The sequence below is a fragment of the Garra rufa genome, chromosome 1 (genome assembly GCF_049309525.1).
Source record: "Garra rufa chromosome 1, GarRuf1.0, whole genome shotgun sequence".
NCBI lineage: Eukaryota > Metazoa > Chordata > Actinopteri > Cypriniformes > Cyprinidae > Garra > Garra rufa.
The window spans coordinates 60,528,495-60,539,291 of NC_133361.1; the positions used below are offsets into that span (position 1 = coordinate 60,528,495).

General features: G+C 46.7%; 1 long non-coding RNA gene across 1 annotated transcript; it reads right to left on the reverse strand.

Annotated features, from left to right (window-relative positions):
- Window positions 1-1,570: 1,570 nt before the first annotated feature.
- LOC141325635 (uncharacterized) lies at window positions 1,571-3,776 on the reverse strand. The gene is made up of 3 exons (XR_012353794.1): window positions 3,638-3,776; window positions 2,931-3,018; window positions 1,571-1,948 (listed from the first exon to the last, which is right to left on the reverse strand). It is a non-coding gene; the product is annotated as an uncharacterized lncRNA (long non-coding RNA).
- Window positions 3,777-10,797: the final 7,021 nt, after the last annotated feature.

Genomic DNA, 10,797 nt, shown 5'->3' on the forward strand with positions numbered 1-10,797 from the left:
GAGACAACAGAATTCCATAGTCAGTCAACATTCACCTCTCCAGTGTCTTCAGCATGCTCCTCAATCTCTCTGTCTTCCTCATCCTCACCCTCACCCAGACACTTGATTTCCTGTGATACCATGCATCATTGTATGTGGTACGGTGATCTTTTTTGCTGAAGGAGCCTGAGCTTATGTAAGGAAATAATACATGTGTATGTATTGGCTGTTGTGCAGTTAATTTCTAACTGTGTCTTCTTGCAGGAACATCATGTTATGCCGCAAAGCAATTCATGTTGAGTGTTGACCAAAAAATTGTGAATGACCCCACCCCCACCCTCATCTCTGCTGTCTGCATGATGTTTGCAAGCTACTACTGCTTCAATATCCACTATGCTGTGGATCTGGGCTCCACACTTGAGTTTATTCAGAGGTAAAGATTTTTTTCTTCTTTCTTTTAGAACAAATCCGTTTGAAATGTTAAGACAAAACACTTAAACAGCACTACCTGTATGGAACAGCATCCACTTTACTTTACCTTATCTGTCAACCACTAACAGAAAAAGTATGCTTTTAGGTTTTGGGTTAATGTTAATGTTTTAATGAGCATTGTTTTTGGTTCAGTTCAATTGGTAAACTGGCTTATTCCACATTTTGGTAAAAGTTATTAATGTCTAATGATTACCTAAGAACAATGTAACAGATTTTTTGGGACATTTTTGTTAAAGGCTTTATTTGTTTAGTTTAGTAAAAAAAAAAAAAAGAGAGCAATTTTTTTTTTACATTTTTCTAAAGATGTTACAAAACAAATTGATTATACTTCCTGCATATAGTGGGATATGCTTTAAGTTTTGGAATTTAGAAGTTTTGTTTTTTTCAAAATAGTCTGAGTTTAGAGTATTTGGCTGGAAACTTTCCAGACACCTTTTTTCAGTGATTGTTGTAACCTTTCAAAATAAGTTAATGGCTGGTGGCATTGCTAAGATCTAGGAATCTACTTAAAAGTAAGTAAATACTTTCTTTTTTTTTTCTGCTAAACATTGTATAAGCTATTTTCATAACTAGTGTAAAATTGAAGTCTTTCAATTCTGATACATTTCAGGCACTGCATTCAAACTTCAGTAGATGATAACTTTGAGAAAACAACTTTCTGGACCAAAAGAAAGTAGTGAAATTGTACTCTTTTATCAATAGTATTTTTTATTTACTGGTTTTAACTTTTAATGCCATGTTTTTGCTGTATCCACTTTATTGAACAGCAGCAGTACACTGTAAAAAATAACCTATAGAATCTACTCAATAAAATTGAGGTAACAATTTGCACTCAGTTTGATTGGGTAGATTCTATCCTATATATTAGAGTAAAAAATACCTATATTTTACAGCTATGACTAACTAAAAAAAAGTAGGTAAATTCTAAGTAATATTTTTGAATACTAATTAGCTATAAAGATTGAGTAATATTTACTCTATTTTAGTAGGCAACAGTTCATCTACTTAATTATTATTTATAATAATTAGCCAATATAAATAATTACACATTTATTCCAGAGAGGTTAAATTTACCTAAAAAAATAATTGTCACAGGATATTGCATTTTACTTTTTATTAACCAAATAACAAACATTTCTTCTTCAAACAAATTAATTAATGCATTCAAAAGAATCCTCTTACAATCAATTTAAGTGAAATACAACTTTATATGATTGATGTTACATAAAACCTCTTAAACACTTCCCATTAAAATAAAAAAAATCTATTAATGTCTTCATGCATGTCAGAATATGTGCTAAAAACAATAATCTTAAATGCTGTCCCACATTTTGTCATTTCAAACTATATAAAAACTGACTTGACATGATTTGTTAAAATGATGGCTACAACACTTGAAAATGAGAGGCTGGGTCCTCCTGGATCATGCATCACCAACATCTTCATCATTTGATTTGTGTCCCTCAAGTTCACCCTCCTGTTAGAAAGAAAAACAAGAAGCATATAATTTTATTTATTTTTAAGATTTGTTTAAGCATATTAACATGTTCCAGTACATTGTTTTCTTTGTGATTCTACATTGCTAGCATGATGCCATTCTAATGTTTTGTTGAGGTGTCTTTTTTATAAAAGTGGGCCATGATATGTTCCAATACAAAAAACTGGATTAATCCCCCAAAATTTAATGTCAAGGATAATTAATTCTCACATGTAATTCGTAAAGAGAATTTAACTCCCCCTCATGTTTTTAGCAAATAAGACTTTTGTTAATCTTCAAAACACAAATGGCAATAGTTACATATTTCTATATATATAATATTTCTATATCATTATATTTGCATATAATAAATCAAATCTGAGAAATTTCTGTCCCTCCACTGAAATTCTTTTCACCCATAACTGAGATTTTAAAAAGTTCATAAAGAGATTGTAAAATAAATTTATGTGAGTTGAGTGGATTAATCCAAGTCTCATAAAGAAGCCTGATGAATTTATATGATGAACTTCATAAATTGACATGATGTAATTATAGGCTTTGTTTTCGTAAATGGAAGCTCAAACTTGTTTGCCTGAAAAGTGAGAACCAATGAGGTTTTGTTCTCATGCATCAAGCAAGTAGGGCTGAGCTTATGTTGGCTGATGAATGTAAATGTATAAATAAAAGCCTAAATTAAATCTGTGTATCACTTAAAACGATTGTGCCTCTTAAGGAGACTTGGATTAATCTTAATCTGCTCAAAGTATTTCTTTTTAATGATCTTTTCATGAACTTCTTGAAGCATGAAGAGATTTGGATGAGTAGACTTTCATTTGATGGACAGAAATCAGTCAGTATTCATTCAAAAATATATATTAATTTGTGTATTAAATCACAGTAATTGATATTAGAAATAAAACAGTGGCATCTGGTCAACATTTTGTGTATCTGTTGAGATGCCTGGAGTTGATCAATAACATACCTGACAATCCAGAAAGAGCTCTTCTTGGTCTTCCCCTGGATACTCAATAAGGCAACATACACTGTCCTTTTTCCATAATACTCCGGAACTATAAAGACATGGAATTTAGTTGTTAGAATTTAGTTTTCAAAAAGTTCATATTGCAATGTATCTGCAACCTCAAGATCACTCAAACACATAACTCAAAGTGAATTGACAAAATATATAAAACTCAAGATAACATAAGATCACATAAGGAATATAAAATGCATTAAGCCTACAGATATCTATCTTTTGTTTTTGTCGGTTTCACAACAGCACACGCTAACCGCACATTCATGCTAACCATTAGCTTGGGGACTTAACATTACCTGTAATGTTAGCTATAATACCAAGTGTACATAACACATTATTCACTGAGAGACAGTATAGTTAGTGTACAGTACGGTTTGTTCACAACTTAGCATCACGAATGAAGCACATCACACGCAGACATACGAACATTACGAAGACGAACGCAAACATACTCACAAACGCATATTTTCGCTCGCTCTCTCTCTCTCTCTCTCTCTCTCTCTCTCTCTCTCTCTCTCTCTCTCTCTCTCACTCGCTCGCTCGCTCAACCACGCTCGCTCGCTCAACGTTAAAGCTGTTTGCTCATTTTAGCCGTATACATAAAACTAACGACAGGTAATATATTTGAATCACAAATGTATGTTTTTACTCACATTTACCGGTGCCATTTTTGGACAATGTTCTCAGTTTTCAAAGCTAGTTTTAGTGATGTGACGTTTGACACCGAAGCTTCGAAGCTTGTATCAAAAAAACGAAACATCTCACAGTGAAGCACTGTACCGGAGCTTGATTCGTTTTGTCCATAACCACGTGACCTGTGACGTCCGAAGCTTCGTTTTCGCACACAACCACGTGACTGCTTCATATTCTGATTCAAATAACGCGAACCCCTTGTGCAAGTATCAAGTGTCATTCACTTTTTGTTAAGAATAAATCATAATACGAATAAATATGTACATGTGTAATTTTGTGCATATTCATTTTGTAGTTATCCTTGCTTCACAAGCACTTCTAATTAACACTAATATTAGTCAAAATTATTCTTAATTTACTTTGAACATATATGCCTACATGAACCATGCTTATACTTATAATTTTATTAAAACGTTTATTTACAGATCAATTCGAGTAAAATTACTGTTTTTCTGACAAATAGATGTGTTTAATGAAACTGTCCAAAATCGCTTTAAGATCTGGGACGCGAAAGCAGCTTTTCCCACCTTTGTCCACAAGATGTCATTAGTGTGCAACATGTTGAAAAGCTTCGAGTAACGAACCTTTTTACGATACAGTTGAGGGGAAAGCCTCGGTGCTTCGAAAAGCTTCATTTTCCCATCACTAGCTAGTTTGACCAACCACAAATTCTAACAGTCAATCTTTCATGACTGCTGTGGCGCCGACAACATAACACAGAATCGTGCTAGTACAAAATATTTCTGTTGCTCTTAACTTCAAACAAACATTTTAACATTTGTATTCATGATGATATCAGAATGTTTTAAATAAAACGTACCTGTATTTCGACACATCACTGTCCCGCCATTGGCACAGAAGACAAGTATCCAGTGATTCCCTCCTGAACGTTGACGCATGCGCACTTTGTGGTGCTGTAGCACCAGTAATATATACCGAATATTTTTCGGTATATATTACTTAATTCTTTCGTGTTGCATTTATTACTGTAAATTAATAGGTAGTGAGGGTAGAACTTACCCATTATTATATATTTTACTTCCTGACTAATATACTTAAGTAAAATCTAACTGTTTTTTATGGGTTGTATTTAATACCCCCCAGAGTAATTTTTTACAGTGTAGAGATGAACAAGAGACACAATGGAAAGAGATCAGGATTGCAGCACCAGGACCTAGGTGGAAGTGAACTTTGTTTGCTACAATAATGGTATGTGTTGTGTTGAACCTCATTAGCCACTTGTGAGGCACAACTGTTGGCTTTTCACTAAATTTGGCCATTTATTTATTACATGTCATTTGCAAACAGCATTTAAAAGAGTGAAAGATATGCTTGAAAATATGTTGTCTTATTTAGGACAATATTTTTCCCTTGACCTGTTTTTGTTATGTTGTGCCAGGTGTTGTACGCAACAAGGACCTCTTCAATCTCTTTTTCCTGACAGTATCCATTTGGATTTGGACACTTTTTAAGAAGAAATAGCAGTAAGTTTTGCTGTTCATTATACATAAATTCCTTTACTTTCTTACCAAAAACTTTTGAAGTACTATTTAATTATTTAACCCTTTCTTTAACTTGCACAGCTGGAAATTTCAGTGCTTCCAACTTTGCAGAAATGTGAGATGGCCAAATCTCAGAGTGCTAAGCTTCAGTGACTACATTTCATTCATAAGCTTTTAAAGTAACTGCCCTGCATCAATATTTGTCAGATCATACATGTTACCTTTTGGTCAGCTGCTCAAATAACTTTACTCTGTTGCCATTGATATGATAAAATTGTGGAACTAAAATCTATTTTTTTCTAAAGAGTATTTTATTACAACATAAACGTGTTCACAATCTTTCATTCTATAGCAGTGCATATGTCAGTTATTGGATCAGCTCAGACTGTTTTAACCCAGTGCCTCTGTGCAGAATCTGTTCCCCTTCAGTCGAATCACTTCGACGTTACATGGGAATTCGCTTAGAATCCAATCATCTCTGAGCCTTATACAAAAGGCCAATGAAAATTGGCGAGTGGCATTTGCATGACGCGCCACGCCCCGTACATACGGGTATAAATAGCAACGTCATGCGCCAGTCAGACAGCTTCTTCGCTTCAGATCCGTCTGAATGATTGAGCCTGCTGTTCTCTCTGCTAAAGAGTTTTTCATCTTCAAGAGTTCTTCCAGAGTTCCTGCTCTCTCTTCTGGCGTTCTGCAACAATCTAAAAGAGCTTACCGTTGCAATCGTCAGCGATCTCCCGCGGGCTGCCGTTTTCACGGCCATTACAGCCGCACTGCATTCCAGCGAGAAAGTCCCGTTGAGTGCACAGCCGCCCCGTGGCTTTTTCCCTGGGCAGACCGGGAGCTAAAAGAGCAATTTCTCACGGCTGTTAAGACGTTCTTTTCAGAATGGTTTTTCGGCCGTGCGCTTCAGGATGCGGTAGTTTCCTCCCTCCTGCGGACGGACATGATCACTGCCTCACGTGTTTGGGGAAAGAGCACGCTGAGGCAGCGTTCATGGATGGTGAATGCATTCATTGCGAATGCATGACCATGAGCACGCTGAAGTCCCGCCGCTCGTTCGCGAGGCGGCTCCCCCCGTCTTCCTCTCGCGGTCCGTCGTTAAGCCGTCAATGCTTTTCGGCCACCGCGGCGAGACGCGGGGGGGACTTAACTGTCACCGTGCAGAACGCACCGCCGGCCCAGAAAGCCCTGCGGTCTTCTGTCACACAGCGTGGTCCCGTCGAGTTCCCGGAGCAGTACGCTTCCCCGCCCAGCGGGCTGAGCGTCTCCTTCGGTGCTCCTGCGGAGGATGAGATGTCGACCGCAGCATCAGAGGGAGAGTCGGTCGGCGAGGCGGACGCTTCGGCGGCGCGGCCCCCTCCAGAGGTGGCTGCTCCGTCTGAGGTGGACGTCGAGCTATCGACTATGCTCCTCCGGGCCGCCAGGGGGATCGGTTTGGAGGTGCCCCAGGCGCCCCCGGCCGATCCTTCTAGGCTGGATGATTGGTTCCTGGGGAGGGCCCCCGCGGCTCCACCTCGCCCCCCCTCGGTCCCATTCTTCCCGGAGGTGCACGAGGAGCTGACGAGATCCTGGCGGGCCCCCTTCTCATCACGGCCCCGCCCCAGCTCCTCTCCCCTCACCACCCTCGATGGCGGGGCGGCCAGGGGGTATGCAGCGATTCCCCGGGTCGAGCGCGCTGTGGCGGTGCACTTGTGCCCACGCGGCGCTGCCACCTGGAGGGATCGTCCGCATCTCCCGTCCAGGGCGTGCGAGCGCTCGTCCGCCCTTGCGGGCCGCGTTTACCACGCCGCTGGACAGGCCGCCACCGCCCTGCATGCTATGGCGATCCTCCAAGTGTATCAGGCCCAGGCCCTGAAACAGCTGCACGAGGGTGGTCCCGACCAGGGGGTTATGGAAGAACTCCGCGCCGCCACCGACTTCGCCCTACGGGCGACGAAGGTCACGGCGCGTTCCCTTGGTCAGGTGATGTCCACAGCCGTGGTCCAGGAGCGACACCTATGGCTCACTCTGGCCCAGATGGCAGACGTCGACAAGGCTCGCTTTCTTGACGCTCCCATCTCCCAGAGTGGCCTATTCGGCGACACTGTCGAGGACTTTGCCCAGCAGTTCTCGGCAGTCCAGAAGCAGAGGGAGGCCATTCAACACATCTTGCCCCGCCGCGAGTCTAAACCCATCCCGCCGCCGGTGGCTCAGCCTCCCCCCGCCCGTCGCCGAGGGCGCCCCCCCGCGGCCCCCACCAAACCTGCTCCGTCGCCTGCTGAACCCAAGAAGGAGACGGCCCGACGTCGAGCCGGCCGCGGGGGCGCGGCGCCGCCCGCCTCTCAGGGACCTGCAAAGAACACCCGCAAAAGAGCCGCGAAACGTCCCTGACGCGGGCAACCCGGAGGTGGAGAAGTTTGTTCTTCAGGGGACGAGAACATCTACGTCCCCGCTCCCGCTGGAGGGCCGGGGGTTGTTGTGCACTTTAACGCTGCCGCCGGCCCACGGGTCGGCGGTACCCACAACTTCAATAAAAGAGCAATTTCCTTCACCTCCGGGGCCTCGGCCCCGTGTTCCCGTTCCGGGCGGCACCAGGATGCCCTCTCGGAGCCGGACTCGGAGCTGTCTTTCGCCAGCGCGGGAACCTGGGAAGAAGGTAGGCCCTGCTCAGAGCAGCTTGTCTCCCCTTCCTGTTCCCCCCCTAGGCTGCCCCACCACGGTCACGTCGGTCAACGTTCCCTTGACACCCCTGTCGAGGCGCTTGGGGGCCTGGCTTCAGCTCCCCAGCCCCTCGCGGTGGTTGATACGGACGGTACGTCTCGGCTATGCGATTCAATTCGCCAAAGCTCCGCCCAGGTACAGAGGTGTCCTTCACACTCGTGTCCACTCAGACACCCACGCCGCTGTCCTGCGTGCAGAGGTCGCAGTCCTACTGGCGAAGGATGCGATCGAGCTTGTCCCTCCAGCCGAGATGAGGTCAGGGTTTTACAGTCCCTACTTCATCGTGCCCAAAAAGAGTGGTGGGTTAAGACCCATCCTGGATCTCAGAGTCCTGAATCGGTCCCTTCTCAGGCTGCCGTTCAAGATGCTCACGACGAAGTGCATGCTCACATGCATTCGTCCCCAGGATTGGTTTGCAGCCATCGACCTGAAGGACGCGTACTTCCATGTCTCGATTCTTCCTCGCCACAGGCCCTTTCTTCGGTTTGCGTTCGAGGGTCGAGCATACCAGTACAAAGTTCTCCCATTCGGCCTGTCCCTCTCTCCTCGCGTTTTCACCAAGGTTGCGGAAGCGGCCCTGGCCCCTCTTTGGCTGTCAGGTTTCCGCATCCTCAACTATCTCGACGACTGGCTTCTGATAGCCCACTCTCGAGAGGTGCTATGCGACCAGAGGGACCTGGTGCTTCAGCACCTCAGCCGCCTGGGCCTTCAGGTCAACCGAGAAAAGAGCAAACTCTCCCCAGTGCAGAGGATCTCTTTTCTCGGTGTGGAGCTGGACTCGGTCTCCATGACAGCCCGTCTCACCAACGAGCGCGCTCAGTCGGTGCTGAGATGTCTAGATTTATTCAGGCACAAGACAGCGGTTCCTCTAAAAACTTTTCAGAGGCTCCTGGGGCATATGGCAGCTGCGGCCGCGGTAACGCCGCTGGGCTTGCTTCATATGAGACCGCTTCAGCACTGGCTACACGACCGAGTCCCGAGACGGGCATGGCACCGTGGCACACTCCGGATTGGCGTTTCCCCGCAGTGTCGCCGCCTATTCAGCCCGTGGTCAGACCCTGCCTTTCTCCAGGCCGGAGTACCCCTGGGGCAGGTGTCCAGGCACATCGTGGTTTACACGGATGCCTCCACCACGGGTTGGGGTGCTGTGTGCAACGGGCAAGCAGCTTCGGGCTCCTGGATAGGACCTCGACTGCAGTGGCACATCAATTGCCTCGAGTTGCTGGCTGTGCTTCTGGCCCTTCGTCGCTTCCGACCGACGTTGCGTCAGAAGCACGTACTTGTGCGTACCGACAGCACTGCGACTGTGGCTTATATCAACCGCCAGGGCGGCCTCCGCTCTCGTCGCATGTCACAACTCGCCCGCCGTCTGCTCCTCTGGAGTCAAACGTGGCTGAAATCGCTACGTGCCATTCACATTCCGGGGGAACTCAACCGTGCAGCCGATCAGCTCTCACGGCAGTCCACCCTCCCTGGAGAATGGCGACTCCACCCCGAGACAGTCCAGCTGATTTGGAGGCATTTCGGGGAGGCCCAGATAGATCTGTTTGCCTCCCCCGAATCCTCCCACTGCCAGCAGTTCTTCTCCCTCAACGAGGTATCCCTCGGCAGGGACGCTCTGGCCCACAGCTGGCCCCCGGGGCCCAAGTACGCCTTTCCCCCAGTGAGCCTCCTTGCACAGACCCTGTGCAAGATCAGGGAGGACGAGGAGCAGGTTCTCCTGGTCGCCCCATACTGGCCTGCCAGGACCTGGTTCCCAGAACTCAATTCCCTCGCGGCAGCCCCTCCCTGGAAAATCCCCTTGAGGAAGGACCTTCTTTCTCAGGGGATGGGCACTATCTGGCACCCACGTCCCGATCTATGGAACTTGCACGTCTGGCTCCTGGACGGGACGCTTCAGACCTCGCCGGCCTTCCACAGGCCGTGGTAGAAACCATCACTCAGTCCCGAGCCCCCTCTACAAGGCAGGCGTACGCACTGAGGTGGGGTCTATTCGTCGACTGGTGTTCCTCATGAGAACAGGACCCACAGAGATGCACGATTGCAGTAGTGCTTTCCTTCCTGCAAGAGAAGTTGGAGCGCAGGCTGTCCCCTTCGACTCTCAAAGTGTATGTTGCCGCTATTGCCGCACATCACGATGCAGTGGATGGATCATCCCTAGGGAAGCACCCTCTGGTCGTGAGATTCCTCAGAGGCGCTAGGAGGATCAATCCTCCCAGACCGCGCCTCGTACCCTCTTGGGACCTCTCCGTCGCCCTCCAGGGCCTGCGGGGACCTCCCTTCGAGCCCCTCGCCTCAGTTGAGCTTAAGTTTCTGTCATTGAAGACAGCGCTCCTGACTGCGTTGGCCTCCATCAAGAGGGTGGGGGATCTGCAAGCTTTCTCTGTCGACGAAGCATGCCTGGAGTTCGGGCCCGGCGATTCTCACGTCATCCTGAGACCCCGGCCCGGCTATGTGCCCAAGGTTCCCACCACGCCTTTCCGCGATCAGGTGGTGAACCTGCAAGCTCTGCCCTTGGAGGAGGCAGACCCAGCTATAGCATCGTTGTGTCCAGTCCGTGCTCTGCGCACCTACGTAGACCGCACTCGGCACTTCAGACGCTCTGAGCAGCTCTTTGTCTGCTTCGGAGGTCAGCAGAAAGGGAATGCTGTCTCCAAACAGAGGTTGGCGCATTGGGTGGTAGAAGCCATCTCCCTGTCTTACTTATATCAGGGAGAGCCTTGCCCCTTAGGCTTGCATGCCCACTCCACACGGAGTGTTGCATCTTCCTACGCGTTGGCACATGGCGCCTCATTAGCGGACATCTGCAGAGCTGCCGGCTGGGCGACACCTAATACCTTTGCCAGGTTTTACAACCTTCGCTTAGAGGCCGTCTCTTCCCGAGTTCTGACAAGTGACCAGGAGGACGGCTA